The sequence below is a fragment of the Puma concolor genome, chromosome D4 (assembly GCF_028749965.1).
Source record: "Puma concolor isolate L17-30 chromosome D4, mPumCon1.1.hap2, whole genome shotgun sequence".
Taxonomy (NCBI): Eukaryota; Metazoa; Chordata; class Mammalia; order Carnivora; family Felidae; genus Puma; species Puma concolor.
Window position 1 is genome coordinate 91,348,824 of NC_141679.1, and position 11,806 is coordinate 91,360,629.

At 49.8% G+C, this 11,806-nt stretch overlaps 1 long non-coding RNA gene across 1 annotated transcript; it reads left to right on the plus strand.

The window, feature by feature from the left end:
* Positions 1 to 9,061: 9,061 nt before the first annotated feature.
* On the plus strand, positions 9,062 to 11,405 carry LOC147575121 (uncharacterized). The gene is made up of 2 exons (XR_015243158.1): positions 9,062 to 9,638; positions 10,114 to 11,405. It is a non-coding gene; the product is annotated as an uncharacterized LOC147575121 (long non-coding RNA).
* The last annotated feature ends 401 nt before the right edge of the window (positions 11,406 to 11,806 follow it).

Here is an 11,806-nt window from a genome sequence, read left to right on the forward strand (position 1 = left end):
CACTTGCCACAACCCAATTAAATAAGCGTAATTAGTTACTGAACATGACTCCCTCACTAGAATAGAAGTTGCATCCAGGGAGGGGCAGGAGCTCAGTCAGTAGCGTATCTCTAGCGGCTACCACGGTCTCTGGTATGGTTGACTAAAGGGTAGGACTTAAAATATTTCTTAAATAAATGCACAAGGCTGAATTCTGCCTTCGAAACAGCACAACCTGAACCTCATCCTTCCACGTGACAAGCATAAAATACTTGTGAACAGCTATCATTTTTCTACTTTCTTCCCCTTTTTAACAAAACTTTCTGTCTTGGCAATTATCTTATATTAAATAAGCACATAAAATAGGCATATACGTGTGTGTGTGTATATTCCAAAGTGTTTTTTTTTTTTTAAACTTAATTTATTTTTGAGAGACAGAGAGAGACAGAGCACAAGCAGGGGAGGGAGAGAGAGCAGGGGAGACACAGACTCTGAAGCAGGCTCCAGGCTCTGAGCCATCAGCACAGAATGGGGCTCGAACCCACAAACTGTGAGATCATGGCCTGAGCCGAAGCCGGACGCTCAACCGACTGAGCCCCCAAGGCGCCCCTATCCCAAAGTGTTTTAAAATGTGGGTCCTTTAGGGGTGCCTGGGTAGCTCAGTCGGTTAAGCGTCCAACTTCAGCTCAGGTCACCATCTTGCGGTCCCGTGAGTTCGAGTCCCGTGTCAGGCTCTGGGCTGATGGCTCAGAGCCTGGAGCCTGCTTCCGATTCTGTGTCTCCCTCTCTCTCTGACCCTCCCCCACTCATTCTCTCTCTCTCTCTCTCTCTCTCTCTCTCTCTCTGTCTCAAAAATAAATAAAAACATTAAAAAAAAAATTTAGGGGCGCCTGGGTGGCTCAGTTGCTTGAGCGTCTGACTTCGTCTCAGGTCATGATCTCCCGGTCCGTGGGTTCGTGCCCCGCGTCGGGCTCTGCGCTGACAGCTCAGAGCCTGGAGCCTGTTTCGGATTCTGTGTCTCCCTCTTTCTCTGACCCTCCCCTGTTCATGCTCTCTATCTCCAAAATAAATAAATGTTAAAAAAAAAAAATTTAAAAAAAAATTTTAAATGTGGGCCCTTCGAACTAAATGTGGGTACAGTGTAATCATGAGCTGGCAGCCCCAGGAGGAGCAGGGATTACCTGTCTGGTCCCCCAGTGGGCACCCCGGGCCTACTGCAGGATCTGGCAGAGAAGAGGCAAATATACCCTGTTCGGGTCAGCAAAGATTTCACCACCTTCTCCGGCAGCCTTTGCAGGGTGGGAAATAGAGCGAGAAAGCTGAGCCGCACACACTGCGCGCGACGCCCCATCAGCGGGCGTGCGAAAGCCCTTTGCTGGCCTGTGACGTCAAAGTCGAGCTAGTGGATGGAGCAACTCTCTAACAAGTAACAGCTCTTGCCCCAGACGACCGGGTAACTACTTTTCCTTGTGGAGCACACTCCAGGCATTAAAATCCACCGGTCCTCGGTGGCATCGTGCAAGTGTGTGTACTTCCAAAAAGGCCAGCCAAATCGTTCAGACGGGGAGTGCTTGCCTGGCCACAGTCACTCCGTCAAGTAAAGAACCGGAATTAAAACACAGAAGCCTCTACTATTCCGCATCCTAAAGTCAGCTGTAGTCCAGTAAGTCATACAGACTTCCTCTCACAATTCATCCTAGTTGGATCTTTTACCTGCCTGAAAAGGAGCATCCCAGGGAAGGGTGAAATTGGGATATACACAAGACGAGATCTCGTAGCCTGCCCAGCCAAGATCGCCACCGGGGACAAAGGGACTGGCACAGGAAATCAGAATGTCTTCTGTCCGATGCTCAACACGAAGACTTCTTAAACTCTTTATCCCTAGGCCAAAAAACGGCTCATCGTAACAAACTGTCATCAATCTAACGTCATCGACAAGTCAAAGGCCACCTGCCGTTATTTATATTTTTAACTGCTTATTGACTTATCCATTTATATTTAAATCCTGTCCTATGGAGGTACTGCTAGGTAACATCGTCCTCGTCCTCGTCAGGCAAGTGCAATGTGGCCTGTGAACTCCCTGATCGGAGGTGAGGAATGTTGAAGACCCTCTTTAAAGCTGTGGATGGAGGGGCGCCTGGGTGGCGCAGTCGGTTGGGCGTCCGACTTCAGCCAGGTCACGATCTCGCGGTCCGTGAGTTCGAGCCCCGCATCGGGCTCTGGGCTGATGGCTCAGAGCCTGGAGCCTGCTTCCGATTCTGTGTCTCCCTCTCTCTCTGCCCCTCCCCCGTTCATGCTCTGTCTCTCTCTGTCCCAAAAATAAATAAAAAACGTTGAAAAAAAAAAATTAAAAAAAAAGCTGTGGATGGAAACACCTTCAGAGCATAACAGGGTCAAGTCACATTCTTAATCTTCAAGAGCCCAATCAAAAAAGAAACATGCCCCCAGATCTAGATGTTTCCTCTTTCATATCTGACTCAAAAGACGCATTCTCACCTAGAGATGGAACTTCCTACAAGCAGTCTTTTTGAATGAATCAATGAATGAATGAATGAATGAATGAATAAAGGGTAAGTCTGAGGAAGAAGAGGGCTCTGTGCTTTTAGTATTCTGAGATTAAACAGAAAGAGCTCAGGTCAATTTGTTTCCATAGTTCACCTTAATTTCATTCTTAAGGTGTTTACAGAGAGATGGCTTATATACTTAGGATTACACTCAAACTCCAGCTTAACAGGCACGTACAGCTGCCATCAGCAGAACCCTACACACCTTTTTTCACATCCCTCTGTCCTGGGCAAGGTGCATTACACGCTGTGAGACAGCTAAGAGCTATGCATCCCTTTATGAAATACCTAAAATGCCTTTAGAAAGTATTTTATCTGAAAACATCAGTCGAGTATTCAGACTTTTGGCAAACCATGCCAAGGCATCATGCGTGTGGCCTTCTATCCCACGATGCCTTAGAACTGCGAATCCCATCAAATAGGTACCTGCATAACATACCGCCTGAGACGATTTTATACATGCTTGTCTATGAGGTAAAAATGAAGGCAGGTGTCTCGTCACCATAACTTGCTTCCCGTGCTCAAGTCTTTCATCTAAAAAATTCAAAGACAATTCAGATACGGGTTCAGGCACAGACGGACTATTTTACAGGACAGGCAGATCAGAACCAGCACTCCATTATGTTAATAATAAAGATAACAGCAGTAACGATACGCTGGTACACCACTGCGTTCAGCGCTGGCTCGGTAACAGTCTTGGGTGATTTCCTCGAGCAATCTTCCACCAAGTGAACAAAGCTGCCTTCAGCACAGATGCATCCAAAAAGGGTAAGATACTAGCTGCCATTCCCTCTTCCCACGACTCACAGGAAGGAGGAGAAGGGGTTAGGAAACACCACTCTGCATGTGAGCGTGAAGCACCTGATGGAGAAACCTGCCAAAACGTGTAGTTGTGGCTGACTTCCCCGCCCTCGCAGCTGCACACCCTCTCAAGGTCACATGAACCGGGCCAGGGGAGCTCCAGATTTGCCATTCAGAATTTTTGCCATTAGGGACCTGGAAGGACAACTTGCTGAAGCTTATGCCCCATTTCAAAGGTGAATCTTGTAGAACTTGTCTGTAGGGATGGAGCTTGGTCTCAGTAAGATATATCTCTTCTATAAATAATAATGTTTCTTTTAGCCTGAACCAAAATTATTTACCAAGAAAATACACATCAGACAAGTATCATGCATGTTTCAAACAGCCACTCTACCGAGCTTCCCTTAAAAGAAATCTGAGCAAACTGCAAGATTTCTTTAAGTTTCAAGTTCCTAGGACTAAAACAGAAATACCCCAGGAAAATCAAAGGGCACAGGCTTTGACACTTCAGGATAGTGGTTCTCAAATGTGGTCCCAGCAACAGCAGCATCACCGGGGGATTTGTTAGAAATGCAGACCCCTGGGCCTTGTGCCACACCTCTGAATCAGGAACTGTGAGGGTGGGGTCTTCTGGGGGATTCTGATGCCCTTATTAAAGGTGAGAACCACTGGCCCAGGAAGCAGAAGGGAAGCCAAAAAACACTAAAAATATAAATTTGGGGCGCCTGCATGGCTCAGTTGGTTAAGCGTCTGTCCCACTTCGGCTCAGGTCATGATCTCGCAGTCTGTGAGTTCGAGCCCCACGTCAGGTTCTGTGCTGACAGCTCAGAGCCCAGAGCCTGCTTAAGATTCTGTGTCTGTCTGTCTGTCTGTCTGTCTCTCTCTCTCTCTCTGCCCCTCTCCTGCTCACACACACTCTCTCTCTCAAAAATAAACATTAAAGGGGTGCCTGGGTGGCTCAGTCAGTTGAGCGTCCGACTTTGGCTCAGGTCATGATCTCGCGGTTTGTGAGTTCGAGCCCCGCATCGGGCTCTGTGCTGCAGCTCAGAGCCTGGAGCCTGCTTCGGATTCTGTGTCCCCCTCTCTCTCCGCCCCACCCCTGCTTGTGCTCTGTCTCTCTCTGTCCTTCAGAAATGAGTGAACATAAAAAAAATTTAATAAATAAAATAAACATTTAAAAAGCCACAAAAATACACATATATATTTAATATATAATTTTAAAAATAATTTGAGGTTCAAAGGGAAAAAAATACATAGTGCCTAAACCTTGGAAAAAAGCCCAGTGGAATTCTGCCAGGTGCTAAAGGTACCAGCACAGACTGTACTCCAAGCCTGACAAGCACTTAGCAAGTTACATACCTGAGATCTCCACTTCTAATTTTTTTTAATGTGGCATTTAAGTCAAATTCCCTGACAAGTGTAAAGAATCATTCAATGTAGAAGTTTAACAAGATGATGTACAACCCAAACAGTACACGGGTCCACCTCTGAAAGGCTTGGGCCTTTCCCACCTACTGGTTAAAAAAAAAAAAAAAAGTTTTTAATAAAGCCCAAGTCCATTTTTAAGAGGAGTAATCTGTCTAGAATAATCAGCTGGGCTGCAAGCTGGGTCTATAAAGTTCCTGAATGGATCTGTATGAATTGTTTGGTGGTGACAGGACAGGAAGGGATATTTGGTCCAAAGCTTCCAGCAGATTTTCAGAGGGGAACTGAGGCGCCCCAAAAGTTAAGAACCACTAACTTATGAATGAGTTTATGAGATTAGCAGTTCGTGTCATTTATCAAAGCGAAAGATGAAATGTTTGGGCTCCGAAGTCAACCAACAGGGTTCAAATCCCAGTTGCGAAGCTGTGAAAGTGACCTTAGGCCTCAGTTTCCCCATCTTCCTCACCTGTCTCTTAAGGCTGTGGGAAGAGTTAACGGGGATCATGCATGTAAAATAGCACCGTGTCAGGCACATAAGTACTCAATAAATACAAACTTGATTATAACAATATTACTACTAAATGAAATGTATTGCTGGGTACATGAAGCTTCAGTCTACCCATGTAACAACTTGTATGTGCAACACTGATAAAACCATTCTATAACTCGAAATGGATACACTTCATGTTTGCTGCTGTGCTCCGTGAACTATTCAAAGTAGCACTGGTCTTAATGCAGACATTAAGGTCACTATATCTGTTCTTTCTTATCACCCCCTACTGAGCCTCCCATCACCAACAGAAAGGCAAAACTGTCCCTGGTTACTCAAATAATGCTTCGTGGTCTCTCCCACCATTATCTTTACTTTAGAAAGTGACCTGTGAATTCTAGGCCAGTCACTACCAGGCCTTGGTATCAAAGCTGGGGTTTTAAGGCACTTTACTCACTAGATGATAATCTGAATTCATTCAACCTTAAAAAGTTTTCTGTTACCTTTTGCTGGTTCCCAGGACAGAACAAAAGTTAGCACTGCACAAGGGACAAGAAGAAACTGGCGAGGTCCTAAGATCATATATCTTTAATATATATATATATATATATTTTATTCTCCCCCCCCCCAAAAAACAGAGACATTAGATATTAAATGACTAACTTCTAGCAACTATAGGCTTAAAAAGTAAACCAGAAAAAGGATAATCTCAAATTGCTGATGACAGACCTCTTTCAGACCAATTTAAATGGCCAAAAATGAGGAATATTGTTAAGCAAACTAAATTATACCAAACACAGGGGGGGAATCTCAAGTGTGAGTATATGTTAATTATACACACATATATTTTTAAAGCAAAAAGCTACAGGTTTGAATGTTAACTGAGTATACTTTGCTTTCATGCTTAAGTTCAGCTCCTTACATGACAAACAAAACTAATATAAATAAAACCAATCTCTCAAAGAGAGATTTATAATGTGAAGAATTTACAGAGGGTTACCTCTTAAAGCATCATGTGATACAAAGGAAAGAATACAGAAGTCATCACTCACTGGGTCAGGCTAAGGGTCACCAATGTGCTTAGTTATTTTTAAATTTTTAATGTTTATTTATTTTTGAGAGATACAAAGACAGAGCACAAGCAGGGGAGGAGCAGAGAGAGAGGGAGACACAGAATCCGAACTAGGCTCCAGGCTCCGAGCTGTCAGCGCAGAGCCCGACGCGGGGCTGGAACTCACGAACCGCGAGATCATGACCTGAGCCGAAGTTGGATGCTTAACCGACTGAGCCACCCAGGCGCCCCAATGTGCTTAGTTATTATAAAGCCGTTAACACTTTGAGTCAATCAATTGAGTCAGAATGTTTAACTGAAGGCCCAGGAGGACTTGAAATCCCAGAAATTCAGACTTAGAAACACTGTAATTCACAAGCCAACTCTCTTACTTCACAGACGAAGAAGCTTAAGCTTAGAGAACTTCGATGGCTTGTTAAAAGTCAAGAGCTATCTGATTTTTAGCAAAGGCCTAAAACAGTTGATGCATCGCTGTACTTGGTTCCTCTGCATCCAAGAGTATACCGTTAATTCCAGGAAAAGCTAGTCCACTGTGACTCTGGAACCTGGAAAAGAACATACCTGTACCCTAACAAATGGGGAAAGAAGGACAGAGCTACGGGATCAAGTCAACTGTAATTCAGAGCCCAAAACTCACCCAGCACTACACACCCACCGAAGGGTAGAAACTATCTTAGGAAATGCCTTTGCAATAAATTATACATCAAAGGAAAAATAGCCAAATTGACACTCGAAGCCACTGGTCCTCAACCTCTGGCGTACATAAGAATCACCTACAACTGCCTCCAAAATATATACCCAGGGTATCCTTGGAGACCAAGTATGTGGGCCCGTGTACTATGGGGCTGGACATCTGCGCATGGAGGTTCTGATGAACACGACTGCTTGAGATCGCTTGTTCCCGGCGATTTTGTGATTCCGTAAACATTACACAGACAGGTGTATCTTTGATTTGCCCTGGGAAGACTGTTCAGTTTCGGCCCACAAATGACACCAAGCATGCACAAAACTCATCGGATTACGCCGCAACAGTAGCCGTGTGACATGCCCTCACTCTTAACCCAGGGAGGAAGGGTACAAGCGAGTCACACTGAAGGCCTGTAGCCTCCCAAGAGTCTAACTAGGAATTTAGAAACACACGAAGCCCTCAGGACACGAGGAAATGCACGAAGGGAAGAAAGCTTCCATCATCCACCTTTCCAGGCACCTGATGGAAGAGGGTTTTAGGTAAGATATTAACTTTAGTAAGAGGATATTTTCATTTTACATCGTCTATAAATACCCCTTAAGTTTACGCCAGGTGGTTAGGGGAAGACTTCGCTGCTCCCCAGGGCAATAGCGGAGAATGTTTCAGTGTTTCTGAGGGGCTTCATTTGCCTGATGCACGACTGTTACGGGTACATTTCCCTACACAACCCTAAATCAGCCCTCCCATTTGCATACTCCAGGTTTACTCAGGAATGTTCAACTTCAGAATCACAGGTGGCTGCTCGGCAAATCAAGGGCTCCCCGAAGACTCGGTTTGATAAACGCTTCCTGAAATTTACAGCCCCGCCTCGCCGGCGTGTTTGAATTCCGATGACTCCAAGTGGATCCCGAAATTATAAATCAAAGCATCTCAGAAGAGTATTATTCTATTTTAGTACTTTTACAGCTTAGTCTATGCAAAGTGAAGTGCTATTTCCAGGCTTTCTATTAACAAAACAAAACAAAACAAAACAAAAAAAAAAACAGCAACGATTTCAGTAGGACTTCTTTCCGCAGTAAACGTGTCCTTTTATAAAAACATCACACACTTGCCGGCCTAATTTAGACTCACGTGTTTACAAGCACAAAGGCTGCCATCCCAAAGGAAGCTCAGGTGTAGGAGCCCCTATCGCTGTTGGAGGCCCCATAGCTGGACACAACGGACCCCTCTTCAACACGAGACGCGCACGCATGGGCACCTGCGCACAAACTCCGGCCGATCGGTTCCAGCCACTTAATTAGAATGACAGGCCGGCTCCGGTCAAGCAACATCCACACGCACCAAGCGGGAGTAGCAACAAGGCCGGGAGCACAGTCTTGGAACCCACAGCCGAACACCCTGCGGACGGGACCCTGGGCCACCAGCCCCAATCTCTCTGGGCCTCAGTTTCCTCCCCTGGGAAATGGAGGCGTCCACAGCGGCCGCCTCTCCCCGTCGCCGCAGGGACTGCAGGAGAGGGCGACCGCCGAGCACCAACCCGCCCCGGGAGCGCTCCACTAACGCCAGCGCTTGCTCTCGGGAGGGCCGCGCCCCCTCCCCCGACCAGCCCCCGAATCCAAAACACACGGAGCACAACTCGCTCGCAGGAAGCACAAAGAGCTTTAATCCTCCAAGGTCTCTCGGCCCGCGGGCTCGTCGTCTTCCAGTTCCGCAAACGAATGAATGGGCGTCGAGGAGCGGCTCCGCAAACAGCTAGCCGCCGCCGAGGCTTCACCTCGGCCGCCTTGGAGGCAACTGTCTCTGACCGTCAAGCAAACACCCACGAGCACACGCGGAGCGAGGCGCCCCAGTCCCGCGAATTTCAGCGGACGCGCCGGGAGTGCAGGCGAGTCCCCGGTGCCCACGGGCTGCCTCCATTCATTCTCCGCCCCACCCCCGCCCCCCCCCCCCCGGAAAGCCCCAGCACCAGCCGCCCTCCCCCACCGGCCCTGCCCCTCCGGCCGGGGGTCTCTCCCCTGCCCTCCGCACCCCGCGGGAGCCTGTCACCCCGCCGAGCGAGGGGCTGGCGAAGGGGCCCGCCTCACCCCTGCCCTCGGCACCGCGCCCCGGGGGTGCAGCCGTCCCCTCGGCCGCCGAGGAGGGGCGAGGTGCTGGTCCGGCCCGCCTCTCCTCCCCAGGGACTCTCGCCAGCTCTGCGGGGCCCCGCCAGAGACAGCACGTAATCAGAGGGAGGGGACAGCCCTCCGGACACCCCTTCCCGGGCTTCCCTCTCCAGCAAGTGAGCCCCCTGCCCCAGCCCCTCGGGGCCCCCCCCGGACCGGGGTCGTGGTGCCAGGGGTGCCCCGAGAAGCCCCCGTGGAAAGGAGGGGGGCGACACCCCCATACTCACCCACCGTCTCCTCCCCCTCAGCTGTTTACCTCACAGTTCCTCCAGCCTACAGGGCGCCGCCATCTTGGACGTACAGCACCTCCCCCGTCGTGAAAGCCCCACGACCGCTGCAGCCTCCGCCACGAAAAAGAGTGCCCAGCTGGGTCTCCCCTCCCCCTCGACCCCAGCGGCAGATGACCGCGGCCGGCAGACCCGTTGGACGGAAGAGGCCGTCCTGCTCATTACTGGTGGTGAGAACCGGCCGAGAAAGAGCCCAGGAGAGTTTGTAAGGTCGGGGGGGCGGGGACGGGCGGAAGGATCCCGAAAGGAGGCCGCTGAGAGATCTTGTGACTCTGAAGGAGGCGAAAAGAAGGGCCGGCGCGGCGGGAGGAGCCACGCGAGGGAGCGAGGGGCGGGGCGGAGGTCACGTGCTCGGGCGGCCGGGAGGGGCCGTGCAAGAGGCGTAAACAAGGTGGCCCGGCTGGGTGTGGTTGGGGTGCCTGCTGCCTTCCCCCTCGTCCCCTCTGCCCTTGCAGACCCAGTTGTTCCCTCCTCCCCGAACCCCTTCCCGGGGTCTCTCTCTCTCTCTCTCTCTCTGTAACCCGCCGCAGAGCCGCGATCATGTTTCCCAAAGAGCCCCTGGGGCCCGCGTGGGTGAAGGGTCCCCTCTGGAGCCTTGGAGGAGTGGCTTTTCACTCCATCCGGGCAGCCTTCGTTCCTTTGCAGAATATTCGCAAAACCCCACCTCTGGGACTGTGAAGAAAGAACCACACTGGCGTCTGCCCTCAGGTTGCCAACGCCTCAGACCCGATCACGACAGTTGTGGACAACCACCCTAATCGGAGCAGACAGCTTTGAAATGAAGCAGCCTGAATCCCGTCCCTTCTATTTCCTAGCTGTCTACCGGCTAGACCTGACAAGTCTTAAAGTCGGCGGGGGCCTCAGTTTCTTCCTCTGGGAAATGAGCATAATAGCATTCCTCAAGTGAGAATTCAAGCCCCGAGCATAGTAAAATGCTCAACAGGTGATGTTCTTTATCAGAGGCCAGAGCAGCATGACAGAGCAGGCAGAGAGTGAGATGAGCCTAACGGAATTTGAAAGGCTTTTTGAAGGAGTGGGCATCTGCGTTGTTTTTAAAGGAAAGGTAGGTTGTATGAAATAGAAATGGGAGAGGCGGTTGGGAGGCCGGAAGCACCGACGAATCAGGAGCCTGGAGGCAGTAAGTGCTGGGTGCCTTCTGGGAAGAGCAAGTTTTGTCATGGGAACCAGTTGGGTCACAATGCCAGGCAGCTTGTGATACGAGGGGCCAGGTGCATCAGGGGCCAGAACAGTGGGTGCTGTCGGAATTCAGAGAGGCCCAGTGTCGCCCCAGGTGGGGCTGCTGCTAGCTTGTCTGGTGCTTTGTGAGAATTAGACACCCCTTCTGAGACCGTAGCCCATGTGAGCAGAGCCCAGGGTGTATTTCAGCCCTGTCCTCTAGCCCCCGATCCTCCTGGATTGAGCAGTGCACAGCCTTTATAACCGTGCTGGCTTATGGGGAAGGTGGGCGTTGAGCTGGGGATTCAACCAGTCTAACGTGGTTATGGAGGCAGTTGGGGGAAGCCAAGAGTTCCTGATTCAAACGGACCAGAGCTTGAGTGCAGGTTTCTGCTGTCCTACGAACGGACTCAGACTTAGTTTCCTCATCCACAACGTGGGGTGATGATAATGTCTGCCGAGTGGGGATTTGAGGTTGACTCAGTGAGACGTTAAGAGATAACTAGGGTAAAACCTGGTTCCATAACTGTTACTTCTGGGGGCGCCTGGGTGGCTCGGTGGGTTAAGCGTCCGACTTCAGCTCGGGTCATGATCTCATGGCCCCTGAGTTCGAGCTGTCAGCGCGGAGCCCAGAGCCTGCTTGGGAGTCTGTGTCTCCCTCTCTCTCTGCCCCTCGGCCACTTGCGCTGTGATTCTCTTTCTCTCTCAAAAATAAATAAACATTAAAAATTTTTTTTAAAAAATAAATGTTACTTATGTTACCACGTTGATTGTGTTCATGGCCAGCATCCATCACTCCCAGGAGCTGGTCCACCAAATACTGAACTCTATGTAGCCACCCAAGGGCCATCAGCTTGGGGGGGGGGGGGGGGGGGGATCCAGAGATGAAAAGGTTGGGGGAAAAGGGGAAGGATCTGGTTTCTCCACAAACCATTTGGCAGGAAGGACTACACTGCCTTTGCATGCACGCCAGGGCTGGGACTCAAGTGCATTCAGAGATTTCTGAGTCCAGGGATTGGAGGGCCCAGGTTAAGGGGCGGAGTCGAGGGCCAGGCACTGCCCTAGAGTTCTGACCCAGGAACCTCCCTCCCTCCCCCCAATTTTCCTTAGCGCTCTGACCTCATCCTGCTGGAATGTTCTTCTCCGTGGAAGGGAGCAGTGA